We start from the raw sequence: 27,148 nt of genomic DNA on the forward strand, positions 1-27,148 counted from the left end.
GGTGTCGTGTCACGGCTCGACGATGTTCCGCATCTGGTGGGGAACGCTGGGTCCGTGACTAGCATCAAGTTTAGGTTTATAGCCTCACGCCAGAGTTCCTCCCCCTTGTTAGTGTTATATGGGTAGCCCCAGGTGTGGTACGGTGCGTTGAAATCACCAGCTATGATCAAAGGGGAGTCGCGCGCTAGTTGCGTGGCCTTGGTGATTAGGGCTTTGAAGCGTTGTCTTGGAGCTTTGGGACTACTGTAGACATTCAGGATGAATATACTTTCGCGGTTAGTTGGGCTAGGAATTATCTCTATCATCATGTATTCGACTTTACTTGCGGTCATGTTAAGGTCGTGAGTGATGTGGGTCAGCTTGTTGCTAATCAGTACGGCAATCCCCCGTCCTTCTTCGTGTTTTGCTACGGGCTTGTAGCCAGACAGCGTGACGTTAGATGTTAATGTTTCTTGTAAAACGATAACATTTGGCTTCTCTGCGTGTGAGCGAATATATTGTTGCAGGGGAGCCCTCTTGGGAAGGAAACCCCTGCAATTCCATTGCCACATTCTGAATGAGCTAGTTTGAGTGGCCATCGTATTGCTCTTGAGGTGCTGTGCTAACCTTTGGAGGGCCGATCGCCCCCGAGCTGTTACTAGTCGATGCTGTTGCTGGGAGTGTAGGAGCTTTAGGTACCAGCACAGGTGTTACAACGTTTTCTAGGAAGGATTCAATTTTGCTGATCCGCTGATTAGTGCGCTCCTCCATGGACGCCATGTTGCTGTGGAAGAGCGAGAACTTTTCATTTATCTGCTTTATGCTGTCACTTAGAGCGGAGAGCAACTCGCGAATCTCCGATTTGGCCCTGCCTGGTGCTCTTTCTTGCTCGTTAGCGATTGCCCTCTTCTTAGCGGGCCTCTCTGTATCGATCACCTCAACCATGGGGACTTCCATTGGCTGAGGAGCTGCCGGTTGCTTATCCGTAGCGCTCTTCTCAACCATGGGGACTTCCATTGGCTGAGGAGCTGCCGGTTGCTTATCCGTAGCGCTCTTCTCAACCATGGGGACTTCCATTGGCTGGGGAGTGGCTGGCTGCTTGTCAGCCATGACGGGTTGACTGCGCTTCTTAATTTCGGCAATTTCGGTCATCAGTCGAGCTATCGTGTTCTTCATCATCTCGTTTTCACGCTCAAGTTGCGCTAGTCTGTTGTTACCTCTATCATGCTCTGGCGGTGAGCCCCGCGTTACCTTTCCCGGCGTTCCTCGAACTCGGTCGGCCCAAGTTGGGTAGCACTCGGGTCGGCGATCCCTGGAGCAGGACCTCGAGCAGGACCTGAACCGGACTTGACTGCCTCGGCGCCGGGATCCGGAGCGACCCCTGGAGCGTGATCTGGTCCTGGTTCTGGAACAAGAGCGCCCTCTGGATCGAGAGCGACTCCGTGGGTTCTCTCTGGAGCCAGAGCGTCCCCTGGATCGGGAGCGCCCCCTAGGCTCTTGCGGTGGAAGTTGCTCGAAGTGATTTTTGATGTCGCTGCTATGTGGTGTTGATGAAGCCCCACTTGTTGAAGCTTCCACCGTCGCACTCTCCCATCGCCTCCTTCTGACGATGTACGGGATCCGGAATCGCTCCTTGCACGTTTTGTCCGCCGTAGGGTGTGGGCCCCCGCACAACCCACACTTTGGCGTGCACTGGTGTTGATCGTCCGGGTTGACTGCCCCACATCCTCTGCAGGTGGACTCTTCGGGAGTCGGGCAAACGTCGGCACGATGGCCGAGTTTGCCGCACGCGTAGCAAATATCAACTTGCTTGCGATAAAGAAAGCATTTCACAAGGACTGGGCCATAGCGTACGAAGTTCGGAACCTTGAGTCCGTCGAAAGCAATGATGACTGAGCCTGTGTTCTTAATTCTCTTGACCGTCAAGGCCAGCGGGTTTCTCTCGTTGATGATGTTACGTTCCAGGTCCGATGGACTGTCGTTGAGGTCGATGTGTCTGATTACCCCTTTACACGTGGTGTGGGGGGCGGCCTCGTATGCACTGACTTCAAACATTCTTCCAGCCACATGAATTGCCCTGATTCTTGTGTATTTTGAAGCGTTGTCTCGGTTGGGCGTGCTGGCCACCAGAATGTTTTGTAGTATGTTAGGACAAATGATGTCCGAGCTTATTTGCGTAGGGGTAAGACCCGCCGCTTCCACGATCGCCTTGCCGATCACGGTCGGTCCTGTATTGGCAATATTCAGCCCTCCGCGGGGCCGTATGATAATTTTGGCATGTTCCTTGGGCATGGGAGGCATCCGTGACGCCCTGATGATTTTGCTTTTGAGCTTATCTCCATTTTCCTGACTTCTGAATGACGCGCCAGCGTTACGCCTATTCCCCCATATGCCGCCGCTAGGCCGGTTGGCAGAGTCCGCCTTGGCGGACATACGCTTCGAAACTGCCGACTGCCATCCAAATTCTGCTGAAAATTCTTCAGGAGGAAGATCCTCCCCGTCAACCGTCATTTGCATAGTTACTGAGATCTCAGAATTCTTGCTCCAGCTACACCTGGTGACGCCAATGGGCGCTACGCCGGGCTAGGCTTGTCGTTAGGGCCAGAAAGGCGGTGACGTAGGCCGAGCACAAAAACGTTCATAAAATGGAAGAGGCCACCCACCGGAGAAAGTCCGATATCGATGTGATCCTCTTCCCCTTAGACGTGCGTTGGTCACAACATGATGGAGATTGGAGGCGAAAATCTTGCCAAAATCAGTCAAGAGAGCAGGAGCCGAGATGGAACCCTAGCGCTTGCGACCGTCGTCTTCTTCTTCCACCAAAGCCGATAAGGAGTCTGCGCAAATTACCCGCTTTGTTGGTGTCTCATATGTTTTGATGAAATGAGTGGCTTGGAGAATTGCCACTAATGCCGCAGTTGTTGGTAACGACGTGCGTCCTAGTCGACAAGCGTACTCAACCTGTAAGGATGGTGTAAGATAAGCTGCAGTCGCACTTTGATTACGGAACCGTCCGTTAGGGCGTGAATCGATTCCTGATACTTGTCAAATAGCTGATTTAATGCTAATTGTGTCGCTGCTAATGTGGAAATGTCGCTTTCCTTTTTGTGCCCTTCGATTGGCGTTCCTATTTTCGGCGTCTGATGAAGCCATGGTGGGTATCAATGGTCTGAGTACCAAAAGACTGATCGTGGAAATCGTGATTGAGGCTTCTGAAACATGGCGTGTATCTGTGCACCCGCGGACAGTTCTCTATCAGAGAGAGAAGTGCGTGCGCAGAATGCTGCGTAGAAATTTCGAAGAGATGTCGGCATGTTTCCAGGCTGCGAATCACGGGGAAATGTGGTACCCGCGTTTCTGCACTAGTGAGGTGACTGGATGTAGCTTGCGGGACTCCTAGGCACACTCGTAAACTCCGAGCCTGCAACAGCTGTAGCCGGTGGAGGGACGTCACACATAATTTGTGCAATACAGGGGCGGAGTAAGCAATTCTCCGACGCAGAAGTGCTGAGTGACAGTGGAGCAGGGATGCCGGTGTTCCACCACACTTCGTGCCTGCGATTCTGCGAAGAATATTTATCACACAACTAATTTGGTCCTCCAGGGCGGTCAAATGATGAGTCCATCGAAGCTGGTGGTCTAAAATCACGCCGAAAAAATGATGTTTCCCAGCCAGCTCGATCTCATGGCCTTCTGTAAAAGACCGAAATTTCTTACTTTTTTTCTCGTGAAGGGCAAAACTGCTGATTTTGCATAGGATATCTGCATATTCCGTTTTCCTAAATATTCACTTAAGGCATTTAAAGCTTCCTGCAGACGATGCTTGATAACCTCTAGAGATTTGTGCGATGTCCATATGCAGATGTCATCAGCATACATAAATATCTTTACGCGCACCCGAAGCACTGCTGGCAAGCCTACTATTTATGCATTGAAGAGAAGTGGACTTCATACACTTCTTTGTGGAACTCCTTTGTTTATGATGTGTGCATCGGTTCGTCCGTCATTTATATATATATATATATATATATATATATATATATATATATATATATATATATATATATATATATATATATATATATATATATATATAGATAGATAGATAGATAGATAGATAGATAGATAGATAGATAGATAGATAGATAGATAGATAGATAGATAGATAGATAGATAGATAGATAGTAGAGCACGCATGAAGGTGACTGACCGAGTCAAAGGCCTTCTTAACACCAATAAACACAGCTACGGCAATGTTCCCACACCTAATCTCATGGTCAACAAAAGTTACCAAGTCAAAGATGCAGACAATTGTCCATCTATGTTTTCTGAAACCAGCCTTTTGATCTAATAGACGATTGCGGGATTCTGTCCCCTATTACAGTTAAATGTCGTTCATTTTTTTCCGTCCCTTTTGACACACAGCTGGTTAAACTGACAGGGCGGATGGAGTGTAGAGACAGTGGTGTTTTGCCAGGTTTTAGAAATGGGACCACGTTAGCGATCCTCCACCGACGCTTTGCTCTCCATCTAACTGCTTGGAGTCGTTCACAGTCTGTGTCGACACTATAATGGCCTTCCGAAACAGTTGTGTATCGCGTGGCCCTGGAGTAATTACTAACTACCGATATCGTTAACTTGTCCAAGTCGTGTACTTGGTTCAGTACCGCAGAAATATATTCTCGAAATAGTTGCCAATTAGTACGTTTAATGACTCTAGGGGATCTTGGCGGATGCATAAGGGGATGCACAATGAGAATTGCACGGTGGTCCCTACCCCGTGTCTTAAAATCTGTGCAGCATCTAATATCGCGCGTAAGATCAGAGGAGGATATAATTAGACCAAGACAACTAGCATAATTGTAACCTCTTAAAATGCTATTGAGCCGTAATTAAGCACAAGGCCGCATGTGTCTATACCCATTTCTAAAGGTCTGCTTCCACTAGCAGCTTTTTTAACTGAACCTTACAGGCAACGAATTCAGGCTCATCATAATCCGAGGAAAGACAGGAAGCTAGATCGCGCCTGACGCATAACGTAGTTCTACTAGGGCTCGTAGGTCGTGAAGATGTGTAGATGACATAGTGTGAGAGGCGAAAGTCGTGGCCTACACCGGCTTCGTTAAGGCACGCAATGGGGAACCTGTATCAGGAAACAAGCTTCCTGAAGTCTGCACTCTTAGTTCGAATGCCATTTGTATTCCATTGAAACACGGTTGTCTTTCGAAAACAGTTATCCATCTAGCGAGCCATTGCGCTATATTGTAAGTTAGTTCTGCATTACCAGAGGTTCTAACGAAGAAACAGCATTCACGTCTGGAAGGTTGCTCATCAAAGAAAATGTCCGCAGAATTGCTTTTAACGCAACAAAGAGCATAAACATCACCATATGCTGTTGATATGGTTCCGATTCACGTGGGACATGAGCAGCTGCTTGCGTTCTCGAAGGGATGAATGCCCACTGAGGGACATGATGCTGGTCAACAACACTTGAAGACATACTTTTTTGGCTGTTTTGCGGCTTGGTTTGCATTTCATCTCCTGCACACCATTAGCCATTATCGCATACGTTTTCCTGCGCTCTGCTGGTTGTAACGGAGAAGCTGCTTTCACTGTGTTGACAGCATCTAAGTTCAGAGGAGGCAAGCCTTGCTTAGGGGTGCGACCATGAAATATTTCTTGTCACCTGAGTAATCAAGCCGCTTGATGCTTGGGACATCCGGCGTATGAAGCTGAATGGCCTTCGTTGCAGTTGGTGCAATTGGGCTGATTTCAGGATGTGTAGGCTTTAAAAACACGCACTGCAGCACAGATTTTGCATTGCAATTGGCCATGGCATGACCCTGCAACGTGGCCAAATCACTGGCAATTGCAGCAGCGAGTTGCAGATTCTAAGTATTCTTCTACTGGATGACTCGTGGATCCAAGCAGAAGGCGTGTTGGCAGTGGTTTGTCAGGCACAAATTGTAGGATGACGCTCCCCAGTGCACGTAGTTCCATTGCTCCATCTTCTTGCCGAAGCCATCTGGTCCGCTTCTTGACAGGAATGACGCCGCTATCTTGTGAGTGCTCAAGTAGTTGTGTCTTCAGTGTATTTAACAGAACACGTCTATTTTTCCTAGATTATTTTCTGTACGGTGATGGTACGTACAGTTTCACTGCAAGGCCTTCAACATGAGTGAACTCAAGCAGTCACGTAGAGGCAGCGAGAGAAGACATTCTTACAGGAAAATTATCGTCCCTCGTTACATGAAATGATTGTACTTTCTCTCTTGCTGTGGTAGAAAGCTCTCTGGCCAATTTGTTTGGATTCATTTTCCAGAACGACGCTTCCGGGTCGGTGAGCTTGAAGATCACTGGTATTCCTGCTTGGCGTGATTTCTTGTATATCACCATGGTAGACGATCTGTCTTCCGGTTTCATGTCTATAGTTTCAACTATTGTGGCATTGCCATACGGACCTTGATCGTCAGTACTTGCCCTCTCTGGAGAATTGGCCTCGACATCAGCATCCGTGGTCACTTCCAGCTGGCTGCACAGCGGGCGTTTGTTATTCTGCGGTAGCATTAAGCTCTCCCCTTGCATCAGGCAAGCGCTGGGAGGAACGGGGACCATTTTTGACCAACTCCTGCGGTCGCCGTCCGAGCCGCTGGTACGGCTTGGAGGCCAAAAGGTCTTCCCGCCTGGTGAGGCGGGAAGCCATCGACCGCATTTTGGCAACTGAGTGCTGAGGTCAAGCGAAGGAACTCACAAATGAACACGACAAAGCGGGTCCCTGGGGAGCACACGTACGGTAGTGGTACACTTCGTCGTCTTCTTATTTATTTATTTATTTGTTTATTTATTTATTTAATTATTTATTTATTTATTCAGTCAATGTGGCCAACAAATATGTCATCGGATTCTTCACGATGTTAAATAGTTGCATTAATGTAAGGATAGTTCGAGTTGAACTCAATTATTACACTATTCATGCAGTTTGCTACTACACGCACAGCAGTGATTTGCATAAAATTTAAAAAAGACGGCACCACACCAATATAAATATAAATGTTGGCAGATAGGATGCCACATGAAAGCGTTCTAGCAGAAGCGCTATTCTTGGTCCCTAACTTTCGCGAGACTAGTGCCAGGTGCGTAGGCAGCAACAGCAATCTCGCTAAGAACGAAACAAAACATCGCGTAAAAAAAACGGGGGGGGGGGGGGCAGGATGCAGGTCTCGTTCAGTTTACAACACTAAAAGGCATTAGACAAACCTACCCGCCCAAACTCGCACTAACGAAAAAGAAGAGCATGTCGATGAAAACCCGCAATCTACTACAAAAAACGAAGGAATTAAGTCAGTGACAGGTCAAGATGCAGCAGCATGTCCCACTCAAAGGGAACGCATGCGGTCAGGGAAGCTCACTCAAACGCGGTTGAATTTGGCGTATCTTCCAACTGCCTGCCCTCAGCCCTAAGTAAGCCGTATGAGCACCCGCTGGCAACAGAAAGCCTGCTCATAGTGGTCAAGATCAAAGAGCGCGCAAGGGGAACACCTGGAGGAGAAAAGAACGGCCAGTTGTTGTGCCTTATGTGCACCATCTGTTACACAGCCTCAGGAGGACGACCTGTCAAGTGTGGTTTTCACGGGCTGTTCTCGGTACCGGACAACTTGGCACGCCTGTGTGAAGTCATCAACAATAACAAAAAGACAATACTCACTCCAGGAGAAAAAAAAATACGAAAAAGACATCACTCCTGTCATCATATATGCAGAACAAGAATTGTTTGCACTATTCCCCGTTACCGTAGCCAATGCTACAACTGCCAGACTTGGCAATCTGTATGCGACAGATTGAGAGAGTTATGATGAACCGGCTCAGGCATTGGCGCTGTCCGATCGATTTGACGAAAACCTACTCATTCCTTATTGGAATTTCACGCACACCCGTGTGACACTTGCGCACCTGTGATGACACAATCGAACATGCGTTTTGTTTCTGTCATTGTTATGATGTCCAACCAATCGTTCTTCGGAGTGTGTTACACCAGCTACGTCATAGACAATTGCCAGAGACAAAAGATTCTTCCACAATGGATTATTCCACATACAGTTTCTGAAATCGACAGGCTTCGGTGGTGGACTGTAGGCGGGATGGACAGCCGCACGTGTTCGCATACTACTGTAGAATAGATGCCGATGCACACCTTTATTTCATATCACACGTGTTCGGGGGGGATTGCACAAATCGAAATGCAGCTGAATCCACGAGGCTCATTGCTTAAAAAAAGGACTCCGATAGCTGTGTGAGCACCACGCCTATCGGAGACTGCTAATATATATATACATATATATATAATACTCTTTAGTTTATGTCAAGAGTTCTGCGCTACATGCCTCTAACAAGTGGTGCTACGCATGCGAAATGACTTGAGCCCTTCAGTCTCTATCCGTGTTTCTTGTTTTTTTTTTCCTGGAGGTTAAATAGATCAAAGGCCAGAATCGTTCGTGTCCTGCCATTTTTTTTTTTTTGCGTCTCCGTCTAAGGTGCTTCTTCCTTTCCCCTAAGCGCTGAAAATCTCTGAAATCGCGGTACCAACCAGACTAGGACCCGTATTCATAAAATGCTCTTACGTTTTACGTTTTTATTATTCTGAGACAAAATTCCACCCAATCCTGATGTTGGACATATTATTAGCGAAGCCGGCTGACCAATGGCAAAGAACACTTACGGACGAAAAACATTGTGAATACTTGCCCGGTTTCTCGTTTTTTTTTTTTATGCAAAAGCATTAGATGTCGTATTATGCGAAAATCCGATGTCGGCGGCGGCGGCGTGACCGAGCGATGGTAGCAAAAATGGCCACCCGTGTAAAGAGTAAAAACACGTCAAAGGTATTCAGGCTGACGTTAAAACTCTGAGGAAGAATCCTGCAAACAAAGTAAATGAATAGCTTTCGAAATAAAGTTTTGTTCTTTTCGGTCTGGGTGGGAATCGACCCTGGGTCTCCGGGGTGCGATACGCTCACGCTTCCTCGACGCCACGGCGGCTCCACGGTTCAGGATGACTAAAGGTGTGCCTAGTGCGTGCGTCATTCTACACGTAAAGTCGCAGCCATCTCGCTGACTAAAGGCAAAGCCTTGTGGGTGCGTCACTGTTCATGTGACGGCGCAACCAGTGAGGTGGCGACACGTCCTGAGTGCATAAAATTAGCGCGCTGCTTCCCGCGCGTCACTTTCTCTTCGGATTTCATTGGTGCTGCGTCTACTGCGATGGCCTCTCGACGCTACGTTATGAATGTATAAATGTCTGTGGCCAACGTATGCGCAAACACAAACACCGAAACAGCAAAAAGAACTAGTGTAAGTTGAAAGCATCAATTGAAAACATTTCACCGAAGCGACTATAATGCTTTCGCATTCCCACACGTAAGCAGCCGTAAGTATGCCTGCCGAATTTTTGTCTCACCCATTGCGTTGCTTTGAAGCTCGTTTTTTTTTCACAAAAAATCTCCGTCTCAATGAATCCGTACCAGATCGTAGAAGTATCCATGCGCCAACCATAATTCTCAGGGTGGCCGAAGTGTAGTGCCAGATTCTCCTCGTAAAACTTTAGGCAATTGAGTAAGGGAATTCAGAGTGACTAGGGTCTGGCGATTTTAACCTTCACGCCGTGCCCTGCCCGAAGCAAAGCGTGACAAATGAACCATTCAGCCGTATCGGCCAATTTCCTTGCAAATAAGAACTGTTCCCAGCAGCAAGCCGTCACTGAAAGACGCGTGCAACGCACGTTGAAAGGTTATCGCCCAGCACCCCGGCTGTTGGCACACAAGGTTGCACGATTGTTATAGGGACACTGAAGAGCAAAACTAGATCATTTCTTTGGCAACACATTTCGTCAAGAACAGCAACAGCGGCGCAGACTTCAATCTTCACAAGAATCAAATGAAAGCGAAGCAGTTGAAACATGGCGGACTTGATGAGAAATAATTATCCTTTCGCTACTTATTAATGTTGTCTAGAATTGCAATACGGCAGTAGCTTGTCATTTATTTATTTATTTATTTATTTATTTTTGTTGACTTGCTGTATCGTAAGTAAACCAAGGCCAGTGTTCTCGGTCGATGACTTTCCGGAACACTTTCACCCGCGAGGTGGGTCAGCCACTATGGCGTTATGCTGACGTGCGCGAGGTCTATTTCCGGTCGTGACGGCCGCATTCAAATGAGAACGGAACGCAAAAAACGCTAGTGTATTGTGCTTTGGCTGCACGTAAGTGGACTCCATGTAGCCGAAATGACACACCGGTGCCCCAGTGCGCGCGGCGGCCTTCGTAGTTCGTGCGTTGCCTTGTAGCATTAAATTCCGCAACATTAAACGACAAAAAACTGAGAAATCCGGTAGGGATTCATGGTAAGCAAAGGCAGAGCACATGATATTAAACGATGTCATTCATTCAACACATTGGGTGCTGTACACGAATGTCGACAAAGCCCGCGGAGGGTGTGCAGTATCGTCAAATATGAACTCGCGCGCTTTGCACAAATCTTTGCCCACTGCCGCCATTGTGTTTCGAATTTAGGTCCATGCGGCAATGTGCACAGTATAGCCACTGCGCTATCGCGCGACATTCCCGCTTGGTAATTTGTAGAAAGTGTTGCGTCCCACAGAGACTCCGAGTATGGTCTGTGCATATATTGCGGACGCCACGATAAAAAATATTTGTACCAGCAGTAGGACTTCAAAAGATGTTAGATGTGAGAGCTTGCTGCTCTCTCAATAAACCGCAGGAGTTTGCAGATGTCTTTTTTTTTTCTTTTGTGTGCTTTACATGACATACTGGATCACTGGATTGACGGCCATCCGACCAGTGAGTCAGTAAATCAATGCGCACAAAAAAAAAATGATGGCTTCAAAAAATGATCGATCGAGAATACGCCCCCAGTGCCTTGTTCCAACACGGTCCGCTCACAGCGAGAAACGGGAAAACGATGAAGTCCCCTCAGGAAACAGCGCACCGGGGCAAACGCTAGGCTCCACGAATTCGATACCGTGAGCACAACTAACCAACCAACCAACCGAACAAGCAAAAAACCCGAACTGCGACCGGTACGCTTTACAGACGGCATCGTTGCACTCTCCATCTCGCCAACCCGCAACGTTCGCTGCAGGAACTGAACCCGGCAAGCAAATAAAAAGGCCTTACCGAAGACGGGTTTTTTTTAAATTTATTTATTGGTAATTTATATCAACTGTGACAGAAGGAAACAAAGAACACCTCGTGACATTTCAAGACCGATGATGTGGCACGTCACGGCCTTTGAAGCGTGCTGTGAAGTCCTGCAATCCGTACAAAAGAAGGATACACCAATGCCGCTTTCCTTTCATTATATGTGAACGGTTAAGAAGGGGGAGGGAGGAGAGGCGCAGATATCTCCAGGACAAACAAAAAGCATGAAGAATCGAGAGGAGAAATTGTGTTATGGAGTGCCTCTGTTTGTGCGTCGTGTTGCTGCTTTTCGGGAATAACAGTTTAACGCTTTGTAGGAAATGACCGCACCGTCAACGCTACTGTTCTTCCCTGAGCGAAATTCCCTGACTTTCTCGTAACACCCGGCGTCTAGTTTTTATCAAAGTTGTCACTTACAGCTAACGAATAGTGCAACTTTGTCGGGATCCCGTCGGCAGGCAGAGAAGGCAGACGTGGCGTGTACGCAACCGAGTGTGTGTGTGTGTGTGTGTGTGTGTGTGTGTGTGTGTGTGTGTGTGTGTGTGTGTGTGTGTGTGTGTGTGTGTGTGTGCGCGCGCGGTGCGTGCGTGCGTGTGTGGGGTTGGGGTGCGCGTGTGTGTGTGGGTGCGTGCCTGTGTGCGTGCTTGCGTGCATGCAAACCATCGGCAAATTTTTAGTTGGAGCTCGGAGTGCTCTTACCTTTTCTCTTTTGCAAATGTTATGCACCCGACGTTCACTTGCGTATTTAATTTTCTCTTGCCCGAGCTCACTCGCCGCCCTTTTCTTTTTTCGAAATTTGTTCCATCTAACAGCACCTCTTCTTCGTGTAATCCCAACTGTTTGGCTTCTCGATGATCCCTAGACGCCTGCTTACGCTCTTTTATAGCTTGCTTTATTTCCTTGCTCCACCACTTACGTGGTTTTCTCTTTCCAATCAAACAGTACTCTTTTTTCTTGTCTGCTTATCTCCTTCTGCATAACCTCTACCAGTTCCTTATATTCCCAGTCTGTTATAGGAAACGCGTCCATTTTAGAGCGCAGCTCTTTGGCGTCCGTTCCTGGGTTTCGCGTCGGCGTTGTCGTCGGCCTCGTAACCAGCTCCGCCCCCCTTTCATCCCCCCAGCGCTAGCAGCGACCGACTGATACCGCTGGATGCCGCTGACGCCGCTAGAGAGTCAAGATAACGTGACTGCATAGAACACCGTCGCCGCCATGCAGAAAGAGGAGGAAAGGGTCCCCCCCCCCCTGGTTCTTAGCGCTGCGGAAGCGAGGGTATCATATTGTTTGTGTCGGCATCGGCGGCGTTGTCCCTGAAACCAACTCCGCAGCTGGGGTTGACTCACTATCGGCGTCAGCGGCATCAGTCAGTCGCTGCTATCTCTTCCCTCCTCCCTTTATCGTGTTGTCCGCTTGCTGCACGCGCTTCTGCCCCCATCGTTTGCCGCTGGGTGTACACGCCGCCCCCCTCCCACCCCTTCCTGCGAGTCTCCGGTTGTCAAAGCGCCGGCTCGAACTTTGAAGTTGGCGAACTGTGCGCCGCAAAGTTGCCCAACGGCTTGCTGGTAGTAGCTGCCTACTTCGCCCCTACCGCACTCACGAAAGACGTCGTGCACTTCCTGCAACTCGCATTAACCGTCCATCGATCCACACCGATGTTAGTAGTGGGGGACTTTAATGTTGACATAAAGACAAACAGCAATTTCCTAACACTTATGCGGGAGAAAATCCCGTTCCTCTCGCTCGTAACGCGTCCCACGGCTGTGACAACCTCGCGAGGCACTTGTATAGATCTCGTCTTTGAGAATCAAGCATTGGTGTACCAAGTCGAACATATATCAGTCTATTTCTCCGACCACAAAGCTTCCTTCATGACTGTCAAGAACTGTTAGTGGAGTCTTTGTTAAAGGAATACGTGTGAAAAAAAAAAAAAATTCTGTGATAGCGCATACATGTGTTGCTCGATTTCTTTGCCTCAATCTATCGAAAAGGTGAAACAGCTTATTTGCTGCGCTCAAATTTCGCATTAGGAAGTAACGTAATCGTCGGTAATTTTTTTTTATCTATGTTTTTTGTAAACTCCGTAATTTGCTTTTCATTCTTTTTTAGAAATGCTGATGCTATTGGTTCGTGTTTTGCGTTAGTATCTCTCCCAAATTTTAAAGTTAACCGTTCAGGATCCCTACCCAGGCTATCTTTCCCATGTTCTTCTATCATCATCTGGTCCTGTCGTTCGCGGACCGTTACTGCAGACTAAGGCGTAATCAATACTTGACTGTCTATTTTCGCACTGCCACGTTACCTGCCTATGACACTTATTCTCCCTGTTAACTACTATGAGGTTCTGTTCATCGCACAGGTCCAGCACTAAAGAATCGTTGTGATCAGTATATCCGTCTAAATCATCCATGTGCGCCGTTCATATTTCCCACTAATATCAGCTGGCCCGATTTCTTGAACCCATTAATATCGTTTTTAACGCAGTCAATGAATTCCTTATTTTTATCTCAGTCATTACTACGTGTCCATAAGTAAGGTACTCCCAGCCACGTCTTTTTGCCGTGCCATGAGCCGCTAATCCATAAATGCTCCTTACATGTCTTTTTTACGCTTTGCCACTTCAGACCTCGCCTAATTAGCATTGCTACGCCTTCGCCTTTCCATGACCCAGTCATTCTGTTGCACCCTTCCCATACCAAATTGTAAATAACGTGCGGCTGCTACAGATCTCGTGGATGCGTTTCGGTCAAGGCGCTCACGCTAATCGCTTCGTCATTCAGCTGCGTTTGAATTTCCAGCCATTTTTCCTGCTTGCGACGGCCCTGCATGTTTATGTGACAAATTTTGCCTCCTGATACATTGGGCTGCCGTCATTCTGCAGCCCAATGTATCGGCGGGGCACTTGCTTGGACCAGACTGATTTCAAGGCACTTTGCTGCGTGCACACACAGTGTTCACTCTCTCCCACTTTCCTCTTTCTTTTCCCCCTTTTCCTTCTCCCATTGTAGTGTAGCAAACCGAACGCTAGTCTGGTTGACCTCCCTGCCATTCTTCTCTTTGCTTTCTCTCTCTCTCTTTTACCTTTTCTATTCTTCTCCTTTGTGCGTCTTTTCCTCATTCCTTGTGGTCCAATTCTGCCCTTTACTGGTGTGCTGCTACATTCAGCACTTCATCTTTCCAATTGCCTGGGGTCCGCCTAAAAAAGCTACAGCCCGCGCCGCGAATCAACGTCCAATGAGTGCTGCTACACTTTCGCTAAAATGTATCCCGTCACGCACAAAAGCACCTTCGCGGCCTGCTCGGTGCAGTTCTCGGTTGATGTAAATGACAGTAAAATTCATTGCCTGAGCTAGCATCCACATTTCCATGTTTAGTGCAATCATTGCACTTTCAATTGCATACCCATGCCTTTCAACCTCCGGCACAATGCACACTGCGATTTGTACTTCCTTTGAAACATTCTGCAGGTCACTGACCCCTTTGGCTATTTGCTTCGCGATCCCTGCCCCTCAACCTTGCAGTACATCATTCACTCCTGCTATTATAACAACTAGGTGCATCTCCTACATTGTGTCCCACAGGCGTTCCTCGGCTTTCGCTATCACCTCCTTAATCGGTTTTGTGCTAGCGGAAAGGCGGTGCCCTTTTTTGGCCGTGGAAACGATTTCTCAGAGCGCTGCTTTTCCACTTACAACGATCGAAGATTCGATAGTGCATTGTGAGTTACAGAAAAAGCTATATTAGAAAAAATGTATTGAATTTCAGTATTACAAGAATGCCTAGGTGCCGCGTCCACTGATAGAAGGTCACGTTCTAGACCATCTTACTTATTTATTTATTTATTTATTTATTTATTTATTTATTTATTTATTTAGGAATGCCTTACAGCCCTTACTGAAGGCATTGAATAAGTGGTGATTACGGTTATGGAAGCGCAAAACTAGTGATATTCAAAACAATAAAAAAATGCATCAGCGTAACAAAAGCACTTTTCGTACAACACAATAGCACGCAAGGTCAAAAGTCAATACAGAGATTCAATTGAAATAAAAACTAAAACAGGAGCATGTAATGCTTTTTCCCCCTGGAGGTGCCAAAAAGTCATTTTTCGTTACTTGTAAATAATTTTTAAAAAGTGGCCTACAATCCACGCTGGGAAGGTGGTTCGACAGTGAAGCTGTAAACGACAACTAGAACCATTACGCATTTCGACGTAGGTTGAAATTATTCACGCGCCGACATTCACATGCACTTTACCTAATTATTAGCCTAAGGCGTTTCGACAGCCTGCGACTTGGCTTGCACAGCTACTTCGTGCACCTACAAAGAGTGGACCAGAGAGAAGAGAAATTCGCTGCGCCTCGTGGGCACGCTCCTCTTCAGGAGTCCTCACCCCACGTGGCCTTCCCATGGCACTGTCACAAAACAAATCACTTGCTAGGCGGGTTCTTCTTTTACGTACGAAAGTGTAGTTACGGCACTGACTGCTTCGCATGCTACAGACAAGCTGCCGCCGCCACGGCAGCTTGCGCAACAGTAATCTTTACCGGGAAACTGTGCGGGGAGCGCTTCGTGCTTCGGGGAAAGGGGGGGGGGGAGGGGGCAGTGCATGTAGGCCCAGGAACCCCTTATGATCAATTATTTGGTTCGGATGCTTGTTTTGAGCATGTTCTTTATTGAAACGTGTGCTCTTCTGCATGTTGTATGCCTGATTCCGAAGAATGTATGCACTGTTAGCTTCACTTTGCTGAGTGCTTGTAGCCTCGGCCTTACGGGGGCATGGGTCCTTGTTCTCGTTCTTGTTCCCTAGTGAAATGGCGCAACCCACTCTGGTGGATCGGGTATGAGTCATTGCATTTGGGGGTATAAGGACGAAAAAGAACACACAATGCTTTCTCCGCATCGGCTCCCGTTTTTTTTATTTTTGGAAGTTTCCGACCAGATTTTTTGCTTGTGGATGTCCAATTTCATCGCCGACGAATCCGTGAAGTTTTGACCTACAACGAGATACAAGACTGTTGTCGGTGAGTGGAATCATCATCATAAAGTTAGAATTGGTACATGTAACACGACACACTTTTTACACTCATTTTTGCCACGTCGAAAGATTGGAATGAACTTCCTTCTGACATTGTTTCCATTAATAACAATGATCATTTTCGAAAAGCACTAGCTAACAATATACAATAGCAAACATTTGTACGAACTGCTCCTGGTGTTTTCCTTTTTCTTGTTTAATGTTACTTTTATATGTCATGTTCTATTACTGCATTTATCATACTTACAGCTAACATTGTATAATTAGCAAATATTGTGTATAAGCTCATGATTTATTTCCTCCCTATTTGTTGTATAACCCACTCCCCTCTCTAATGCCGAAAGGCCCTGAGGGTAAATAAATGAATAAATAAAAAATAAATAAAAACTTACGGCTCTTTTTCACTTGGACCGTGCCGCCGATGGACCACAAGGGTTCGTGGCGAGAAACCGCTCCCGGCCTTTTGGCCACTCGGCGAGACCTCTTCTCATGGAATACACTGTGCAAGTGGAGGAACTTCCCCCCGACGATTTTCTGGAGGATTCCGGTGGGCAATTAGCCGACCAAAGACACCATTTGACCAAATCGTCGAAAGACAGTCCCAGCAATGGAGCTAAGCCTAGCGTGGCGCCCGGGCAGAACGATCGGGGCAGGACCGGAGCTTGTGTCAAGAGCCGCATTAATCGTCGTGGAAGAATGCCGCCGCTTCCCAGGGAGGACATCAAGATTGTGATTAGAGTGAGGAGAGGCCTGAATATATCCAAGATAGGCCCGACTGTGGTGGCTGATGCAATCAGCACCGCTGCTTGCATCGAGGATTCGAAGCGTGAAGCCGACACGATCTGACCTAACTATGAACAGAATATCGTCGTGGTCAGCACCCCCGAGGAGGAGAATGCAATCAAGTATGTCAGGAAGAAGAATATTTTGGTGGCGGGTCGTCTGCACGAGGTAGCGGCACACTGCACGGCACCATATGCTACGTGCAAATGCGTAATACGAGACGTTGCCCGTTGTGACGGGCCAGAGGTGTTGAAGCGCAAGTGTTAATGCAAGAAACCCCCTCGCGCTGGCAGCCAAGAAGATCAAGGACACCGGCCCCATCATAATTGCCATTGAAGGATACCGGGTACCCAAATACGTCAGGTATGACAATGCATTGGTCAGATGTACTTGACATCGTAAGCAGATCGACATCTGCTACGTCTGTGGAAGGCTCGGCCATCGTGCCGACGTATGTCCGACGCCCAAAGAAGCCATGCGCAGAGGATGTGACGCCCCGAACACAGATGAGCAGCATCAGTGCCTGCCCAAATGCAAGTTGTGCGGCGAGAGCCATCTCACGGCAGGGAAAGAATGCAGACAACGCTTTCAAATCCCATACATCGTTCAACGACGTCGAAGAGAACGAGCCAGAGACGAAAGGAGCCGGATGAGAAGCCCTACCCTGGATTACCGCGGCGCCGAGCGGCAGTTCCCGGAGCTCGACCAGCATCGCCCCCAGCAACCAGCCCCCGAGGGAGATCGCCGCCGTTCCAGATCGCGGTCTCGGCGTCGCCACCGTTCCAGGGGTTCATCGCGGAGCCGTTCCCGTGGTCGCTCCAGGGGAAGATCTGCTTCCATGGTTCGCTTCGAGCGCAGGAGCCGATCCAGGTCCAGATCCAGAGCTAGGGGACACCAGTAGCAGCAGCAGATCGTCCACAAGGAGGGCCGCCCCACTTGAGCAGATCGGGTCCGTGGAGGACCATCGGACGTGATGTCGGGGTTGGTGCCAGAGCGTGATGATAGTTTGGAAAAAATCAAGAAATTAGAGCGCGAGAACGCCGCCATGAGAGAGAACATTATTAGGCTGATGGCTGAGATAGCGGAGATTAAGGGGGCTAGGAATCCACAACCCACCGCTACCATCAACGTGGAAATCCTGGAAGTCTCGGCAGCCGAGTTTGGCGACGGGTCGCGACCCCCGATGAAGAGGGTAATAGCTTGCGATCAGGAGAACGTGTCATGTAAAGCTAAATCACAGGTGCGTGAGATGTTAACCGCTCTCAGCGAAAGTATGAAACAGTTAGGTGATAGGATCAATGAGATGCAAAGCAATATGACGATGTTAGAAGCGAACAGCAACCAGCGGTTGGACAAAATGGAATCCTTTTTCGAGTTTGTTGTGGGCCCGGTAGCGCTACCGAACCCACTGATAAGTCTTTCTCACCCAGCAGCTAGTAATGTAGCCATGATTCGAGCCCCACCTAGGATCGGTGTCCAGCTCGTAAGAGATGGCTCCGCCCCTTGAGACATTCCGAATTTGACAGTGGAAATGCGGGGCTTCTCTAGGAAGAAGGCTCCCATACTGCAATATGTACGCAGTTGTGAAAGGACGCCCCAGCTTATCCTATTACAGGAAACCCTCTCGCCTGGCGTCTGGATGACTAGGTTTCCCCCGGTCGCCGTGCAGTCGGGGGGGGGGGGAGGGGAGGGGGGCGGTATGCGCTCTCGTTAGTAACAAACTCACTCATGTAACACAAGATGCCGAAATGGCTGCTAGTAATATCGGGTATGTCATGGTAGAGATCATACCTGGTCGGGTCAACCGAGGCAGCATAATGTTCTCAACATTTGTAGTAGTCCTAACGATAGAAGGCAGCGGCTTAAGACTCTACTACGCAAAGCTGTAGACCTGGCAGGCTCTCGCCCTATTATTGTCGCAAGGGCTTTAACCCCCCCCCCCCCCTTCATGTCTGGGGTTATAAATAAGGGTAAGTACCTCTGGCAGAATGCCATGGATCTAGACCTTACGCTGATCACTCACCCTAATTTTCCGACCAGAATCGGGACATTCACGTGTGGACACTCTACCCCTGATCTCATCTTTGTCAAAAACGGGACTGAGGCCAAATCGAATAACTTGACTGAGAACCTTGGTATTGACAATTATATCTGTGAGGCCCAGCTTCCTATCGTGGGTGAAGACAAACCGAATTCTCTTACATAGACTGGGATAAATAGCGTAAGTTCGGGAGGAGAGGCCTCCCTCAGATTCCCGACCTACCATTCAGCAATGAATGGGACGGATCCAAGAGGACGTTCGGCGTGCAACCTCTAAGGTCTGCACCGACCTTCCAGTTGAGAAAATGGACAGCACGTTAGCCCATCTGTTAGAGGCCAAACAGTTCATTCTCAACGGATGGAAGAGTCAACGACTTAATGGTAGGCTATGCAAAGAGATATCTGAGATAAACAAACACATTCAGGAGCATTGCATAACCCTTTCTAAGCAGCAGTGGGACGAAGTTTGCAATTCCGTAGACGGTCAGATGCGTAATGATAGAAATTGGAACTTGCTTCAGCACCTGCTTAACGAGACTAAGTCTAATCAGAGGTATGTCATTGGTAGAACCATACATGAGGCCGCACGAATGACCTTCGAGGATGGGTTAATCCGTACGCTTGCTTACAAATATCTCGCAGTCAGGTCAGGGTGGTCTCCTGTACATCTCGATTACCAGGGCCAGGATAATTCCCATCTGGATGCGGTGTTTGGCGTTGAGGAAATTCATAGAGCTCTACATGGACTCAATGGTAGATCCGCACTAGGACCGGATGGCATTTCCAACATACGTTGCGAAATCTGGATGATAAATCGATCGCGTACCTCACAGAGGAAATTAATGAAATTTGGAGGAATGGAACCGTCCCATTGCCTTGAAAGACTGCTCTCGCAGTACTCATCCCCAAACCTGGCAAAGCACCTAGTGTTGACAACTTGAGGCCCATCTCGATCACATCCTGTGTGGGTAAGGTAGCAGAGCATGCGGTCCTCAATCGACTCTCCCGGTTCTTGGAGAATAACGACGTTTACCCCCATAGTATCATAGGATTCAGAGCGGGCCTATCCACACAGGATACTATGAAACTGATTAAGCATCAAATCATAGACAATGGCTCTAGCGACACTCGGGCCATTCTGGGACTTGATCTTGAGAAGGCCTTGTTACACCTCAGGGCGATCCCTCCGTTAGCAACCAGCTTGTTGCATTTGAAGGCGACCCCACTGCATGCGACCTGTCTCTCGAAGCTCCACCGACATTCCTTATTGGGTAGCGTGGCGTTGTCGGCGAGCTGCAGGCCTCCGGTAGACCATGGCGGCCGAGCAAGGGCGCAACGAAGTTTTGCTAGGGCGAAACTTGCACTGTTTTATTCCATGGTAGTTGAAAGAAAATAAGAAGAGAATAAAGTACCAAGATGAAGTACATGGTATGAAGTCTGAAGTATACAATTCGGAGCCCCTTAAATAGGCTCTGCTACAATCGTGTGGGCGGGATCTTGCTTGCGTGGATGACACGTGACAGGCACAGAGAGAAGGCCCCTCCTCCTGCAATACCAGGCATGGGAAGGAGAAGTCGATCCTCTTTTCGACGAATCTGAGAAGAGCGGAAGAGTGAATGACCTCTCCGGCGTACGTGGGCGCCGGCGCAGGGGGTAGAGTGAGGGGACGAGGTAAGCACACCCGATGCCACGACCATGAGAAGGAAAGGGGATGACGTAGACCCCATGGTGCCCGTCCACGTTGAGAAGGGAAGGGGATGACGTCGCACCCACGGTGCCCGTCCACGTTGAGAGGGTACGAGGTAAGCACACCCGATGCCACGACCATGAGAAGGGAAGGAGATGACGTAGCCCCCACGGTGCCCGTCCACGTTGAGAGGTAAAGGAGATGACGTCTCACCCACGGTGCCCGTCCACGTTGAGGGGGGAAGGGGATGACGTATGGCCCTTCGCGTCAGGCCATAACAGACGTCTCTCCGGCGGGGAAGGAAGATCCCGACGTGTAGGGGCCAGCAGCAGCTGTACGAGGGATCGGCGTTTCGGTTCAGGATTCTCCGTAGAGGTCACGAACCCTTCGTTCGTAGCAGGTAGATTCCGGGGAGTGGTCATCCGTCCACGTGGCGCTCTTGTGACATTTATCCCGAGTCCGGTCCGGTGAAGTTGATCTTGCCATTTTTCGTCTTCTGCGTGGGCAAGCAATCACCACAGAACAGTGCCGGACCCACAACCATAAAGCAGCGAGCACAAGGCCACTCTCCTCCAAGACACACCCAGCTTTTAACAAAAAAGAAAACCCGCTACACCTTTCCTATTTCCTACGCGCGTCCTCCCCCCCTCTTAACACTAAAAACAGCCATTTCTTAAGAGCGTTAAGACGTTGTTATTAAAATCAGTTAACAATCGGCTCCACTTCGGAAAAACATGTGAATGCACGAAAAAATGCCACGAAACCCGGATGAGCATGAGGCTTTCGATACTCTAGGGGCAACGACTTAAACCATCGGCATTGCCGTTAAGCTGACCCTTCTTGAACCAGCGATATAGCAACTACCTTCTGCACCGCCCAACTACACGAACCGCGTGTTCCCAACCTATCGCAGTGGCGTACTTATCGCACGTACTGGTGCCACTGAACAGTCTGGCCATCTTCACACGTACGTAATCACAGGCGCGCTAGCCTTGTGGTCACTATTCAGAACGCGTACTTGCGTCGTAGGCAAACTTTTCATTACGCCTACTCACGTTTCTTACTTTAGTCCCCACAGGACACGTAGCTCAAACGAGCAACTGAAATTGCGTAACTTACGCACTGCACAGAACCCTTAACAAATTGCGTCTGCTAATAATTCGTTCTACGCATGCTCACGAGAGAAGTCAGAATACGGCTGCCCTCAACATACATGAGCAACCCAGTCATAATTCTGCTTCCTACCGTCCACACAGGACAGACGCTAAAGGAACTAAAAACGCTTCTCGGTGCAAATCATGCACTCACTGAAAACTTGCGCGCTTAACCTTAGAAATAAAAAACGCATAAAAAGAAGAAGGTTAACTAAAACACACACGCGTTACCATAGGCCTTTCAACGACAACCTTGACACTCAGGTTACTTACACACAAAATTTGAAAGCCTATCTACTTATTAATGAACACCTCGCGATACTACATGTTTACAAAAGCCGCGTCTTTCAAATCTCGAGCTGCTCTAACAAAACATAAACAGAGCTCATACCTTACACATTGAAAGAAACTCTAGTCTCAAATCGCGAAATTTTCCAAATGTTCAAAAATAAAACAAAACACGTTTCACTTCTACGGAAGCTCTCTTGGTCTCCCCGTTTCAAACGTTTTAGACTGACTCATACTTTGAGCCGTACCCGAGGGGGTCGCGGAGCGAAAGCTATTCTGGCTACGGAGGAACAACAAAAGGGCTGACTCACTATCACCTCCCCCAAGACGTTAGAGTCCCCTGCCAATTTGCGTCCTCGCGCCTCGCTTTCAGCATGACCTCGATTGACCGCATCGCTACTCCCCGCCTGGTCTCGTCTTGCCACCTGGCGCTTCTTAGTACTGCACGCTGAACTTTGAAAAGAACGACGGAACGACGAGGCATTTAACTGCCTCGTGCCCTTTTTCCGCGTTCGTGCAGAACATGCTGCTCGGTCCCCTTTTGACCAGTGGCTCGAACGTGTTTGATGCTTCAACATCGTCCATGACGACCGCACCTTTCTTTTCGCTGCGCCCTGCCTTTTCGCGCCTGTTGCCGCCTTTGGCTTCGCTACTTTAGCCATCGCATTCCGATCCTTACGGCGCTTCTTTCTGCGGCGCTTTCTCTTTGAATTCTCCTTCCTGTTGCCTTCTGGCTTCTCGTGCTGGCCGTTAAACATCTCATCGGGCTGGATCGGTCTCTTGCCCGCACCGTCTGAGTGATTATCATTTAAATCGACTCTATCTTTGCCTCGACTGGCAGACAGCTCATCCGACTCTGGCTCAATGCAGCAGGCTTTACTCGAGCTATGCAACTCGCACTCTTGCGAACTGCCCTCTACTACATTGCCCAGCTCACGCTGTGTATCGACACACAGCCCGGCGGTCTCGAGCGCTGTCTCACACGCACAGTCCAAATGACTCCTAATTAAATCATCCATCTCTAGGCTACCTAGACTGGGGGAGAGCCGCACCGATCCCTGAACCATGCAGTTGTTCTCTCGTGAGCTACGGAGCTCGCCATCCCGAGAACTACTCTCAACTGCATCATCCAGCTGGCACCTCACTTCGGCACGCAGATCTGACTCGACATGGGTGCTCGTGTCTGTCAAGTCCGCAGCATTCTGTACCTCGCTAACGACCTTGCTACCTTGAGATGCGATGCACACGCGCGGTAACTGAGCCAATTTTTTCTCAGCTGGCCTAGCTGTCTCTACAGTCCTCTGTGGGCACAGCGCCTCGTCGCTCTCACTCTGTCCTTTAAAGGCCTCTGTTGCCACTAAGGCATCGTTAGCAGCTAGCCCTTTCCGTTCGAGTCTGACTGGGCCGTTAATCTCACAGGCAATACTTTTCTAGTCGGCTTTTGGCGAAAGTCTGCTAGATACATTCTCATTCTTTTGCTCTGTACTGCCTACAAAATTTTCAGACAGGCATTGTCTTTGTTCACTTAACTGCTGCCAATATTGTAGCTCTTTGTCCAATGCCGCTAACGCTTTCTCGTGCTATTGCTTATGTTCTTCTCTTGCCTCAGCGCGCTCGCGCTCTTCTTTTTCCTCTTTCTCGAGGCGCGCTTACGCTCTTCTTCTTTTTCTTTGATGCTCTCGAGGCATTCCGTCAGTTCCTCGTCGTCTGCCCCGGTCGCTTCGATCGCCTCAATGATCTCCGGCTTTCTCTTTGTTTCGGCAATTTGGAGGCCCAACTCCTTGGCCAAGCTCAACAATTCCGGCTTCTTTATTGCCTTCAAGTTCATGGCTGCCCTTAGTGCTGCTAAACCTTCACTCTGTACAACCTTGACGTACTCAAACTTCCGTCAACAGTTTAAAAAAATCACTGCTATGTATTTTCCAAAAATTACATAAAAGCCAAGTGATATCTCAGTGAAGAAAAGCCGTGCACTCACCATATGCAGTCATGATCCAGACACCTTCTTTCCGAACGTTGTTGCCAGGACGAAGAGGCTACGCTCTCGTAGATGTCGTCCAAGTTGGGGTCTCCAGGATTCCGTATTCCAATCGCTGCTAGCCAGTTTGTTGCACCTCAGGGCGATCCCTCCGTTAGCGACCAGCTTGTTGCATTTGAAGGCGACCCCACTGCAAGTGACCTGTCTCTCGAAGCTCCACCGAAATTCCTTATTGGGTAGCGTGGCGTTGTCGGCGAGCTGCAGGCCTCCGGTAGACCATGGCGGCCGAGCAAGGGTGAGACGACGTTTTGCTGGTGCGAAACTTGCAATGTTTTATTCCATGGTAGTTGAAAGAAAAAAAGAAGAGAATGAAGTATCAAGATGAAGTACATGGTATGAAGTCTGAAGTATACAATTCGGCGCCCCTTAAATAGGCTCTGCTACAATCGTGTGGGCGGGATCTTGCTTGCGTCGATGACACGTGACAGGCACAGAGAGAAGGCCCCTCCTCCTGCAATACCAGGCATGGGAAGGAGAAGTCGATCCTCTTTTCGACGAATCTGAGAGGAGCGGAAGAGTGAATGACCTCTACGGCGCACGTGGGCTCCGGCGCAGGGGGTAGAGTGAGGGGACGAGGTAAGCACACCCGATGCCACGACCATGAGAAGGAACGGGGATGACGTAGTCCCTACGGTGCCCGTCTACGTTGAGAAGGGAAGGGGATGACGTCGCACGCACGGTGCCCGTCCACGTTGAGGGGGGACGAGGTAAGCACACCCGATGCCACGACCATGAGAAGGGAAGGGGATGACGTAGCCACCACGGTGCCCGCACACGTTGAGAGGGGAAGGGGATGACGTCTCACCCACGGTGCCCGTCCACGTTGAGGGGGGACGGGGATGACGTATGGCCCTTGGCGTCAGGCCATACCTAACACCCTTCGATAACGTTCTACATTCGCATATTCTAGCCTGATATCTCGGCTTCCGGGCGTGAGATTTTACAAATACGTCAGATCGTTTTTCTTTGCGGATAGGAAGGCTGCCCTCCGGGTGGCCAATCTCTAATCACAACTGATGGAACTTGGCGAGAAAGGCACGCCACCGGGGGCGGTCATTTCCCCCTCTTCATTCAATATAGCCATGGCCTACCTTAGCAGAAAACTTCTCGAGACTGAAGGCATCAAACACACCATGTATGCTGATGATATCACTATATAATGCACAGGAGGCAATGATGATCAGGTTGAAGGAGCCTTACAAGAGGCCATATACACTATCTAAACCTATCTCGAGCCCACCGGTCTCAGATGCTCCCTTTGAAGCCGCAACTCCTGCTGTATAGTCACAAGAAACGTGGTCCAAGGCCCAAGGGATGGACACCGTTAGAGGACAGACACATCAACATATGTACTAGAAATGGTTGCCGCATACCCAGAGTCGATTCAATCAATGTCTTGGGCATGATTGTTGAGTCAGGAGGTACAAATGGCAAGACTATAGGCAAGCTAATTGCTAAAACCGAAAGTGCCGTTCGTTTAGCTCAGAGGGTATCAAATTGGCATCATGTACTCAAGGAGGATGACCTCATTCGGCTAATGCTTGATTTCGTTCTGTGCCACTTTAAATACGTGGCAGCCACGCATAGATGGAAACGAGCAGAATGGAATAAATTGAATACACAGCTTAAGAAGATTACTAAGCGGGTTCACAGCTTACCCGTATACACTTGTACAGAGCTCTTAATGCAGCTTTGCATTCACAATACTCTGGAAGAGATCGCAAAGGCCCAGGAGCGCGCACAGCTAACTTGCCTCACTACAACTAAGGCAGGGAGATACATTTTGCAAGAACTCGAATATCACCCCGATAGAGTAGCGGAGGAGTTCTCTGACATTCCTCTGTCGATTTGTGAGAACATTACGGCCGCGCCCATACCTAGGTACATGCACCCCGATAATAATCGCGGTCGAAGGAGGGCGAGGGCGGCCAACCTCCTTAGGCACAGTGATCACAGTGATCAGCAACCGGTCAGCTTTGTGGATGCCACCTCTTGTAAGGAATGTCGAGCGTTCACCATCGTCACGGTCGATGGACGGCAAGGAATCACCAATGCTGCCTCGGTTCGGACCAGGGGCTGAGAAATTTCTGAACAAATGGCTGTTGCACTAGCCCTGCTGGAGAGCTCACGGGATATTATCTATAGTGATTCAAGGTCTGCAGTTAGAGCATTCGAAAAAGGTACCACTTCCAAACAGGCCCTCAGACTTTTGGGGGGCGGGGACATCATGCACCACTTCATTTATTGATTTCCCAGCACATCATGGTCAGATAGAGGGTGCTCCTCCCAACCTCAACGAGTCGGCTAAAGGGGCTGCGCGCCAACCTGCCCAACGCGATACCCCCGATTAATCGGAGTCCGACTCTCCAGAGAACAGGGACACGCCCTCCACCTACAACGAGCTTACGAAACACTACTATCTCAGCGGTAGAACCTACTTGGTTCCTCATCCCCGGCTCACTAGAGCTCAAGCACTAACGCTTCGTCTACTACAAACGAATACGTATCCCAACGGTTGCTCTTACATACAATCTATCCGGATACATACAGCGATGGTACTTGCCGCAATTGTGCAGAAATAGCCACGTTAGAACACATGCTCTGGCGGTGTGCCCGGTCACGCTCTATTATCGATAACAGCTCGGCCAGATGGGAGACGGTTCTCCGCAGCCCTCTTCTGGCTGACCAACTCAGGCTGTCCAGCAGGCCCACGATGCGGCCGAGAGGCTTGGCCTTCCGGTTCCCATGTGGGAGCGGCGCGCTTCGTGACGACTCACGATCTCCAGGACCTCAATGAAGGTTTACCATACAATACCATGATCCAAAGATTAGGATAGTTTCGTGTCGACATTACGGCACGAAGAAACCCCGGAATCATAGCCATAGACAGCTTCGCTATAAATATCCTCACTGAATGAGGAAAAAAGTGC

This window comes from Dermacentor albipictus, chromosome 1 (genome assembly GCF_038994185.2).
Source record: "Dermacentor albipictus isolate Rhodes 1998 colony chromosome 1, USDA_Dalb.pri_finalv2, whole genome shotgun sequence".
NCBI lineage: Eukaryota > Metazoa > Arthropoda > Arachnida > Ixodida > Ixodidae > Dermacentor > Dermacentor albipictus.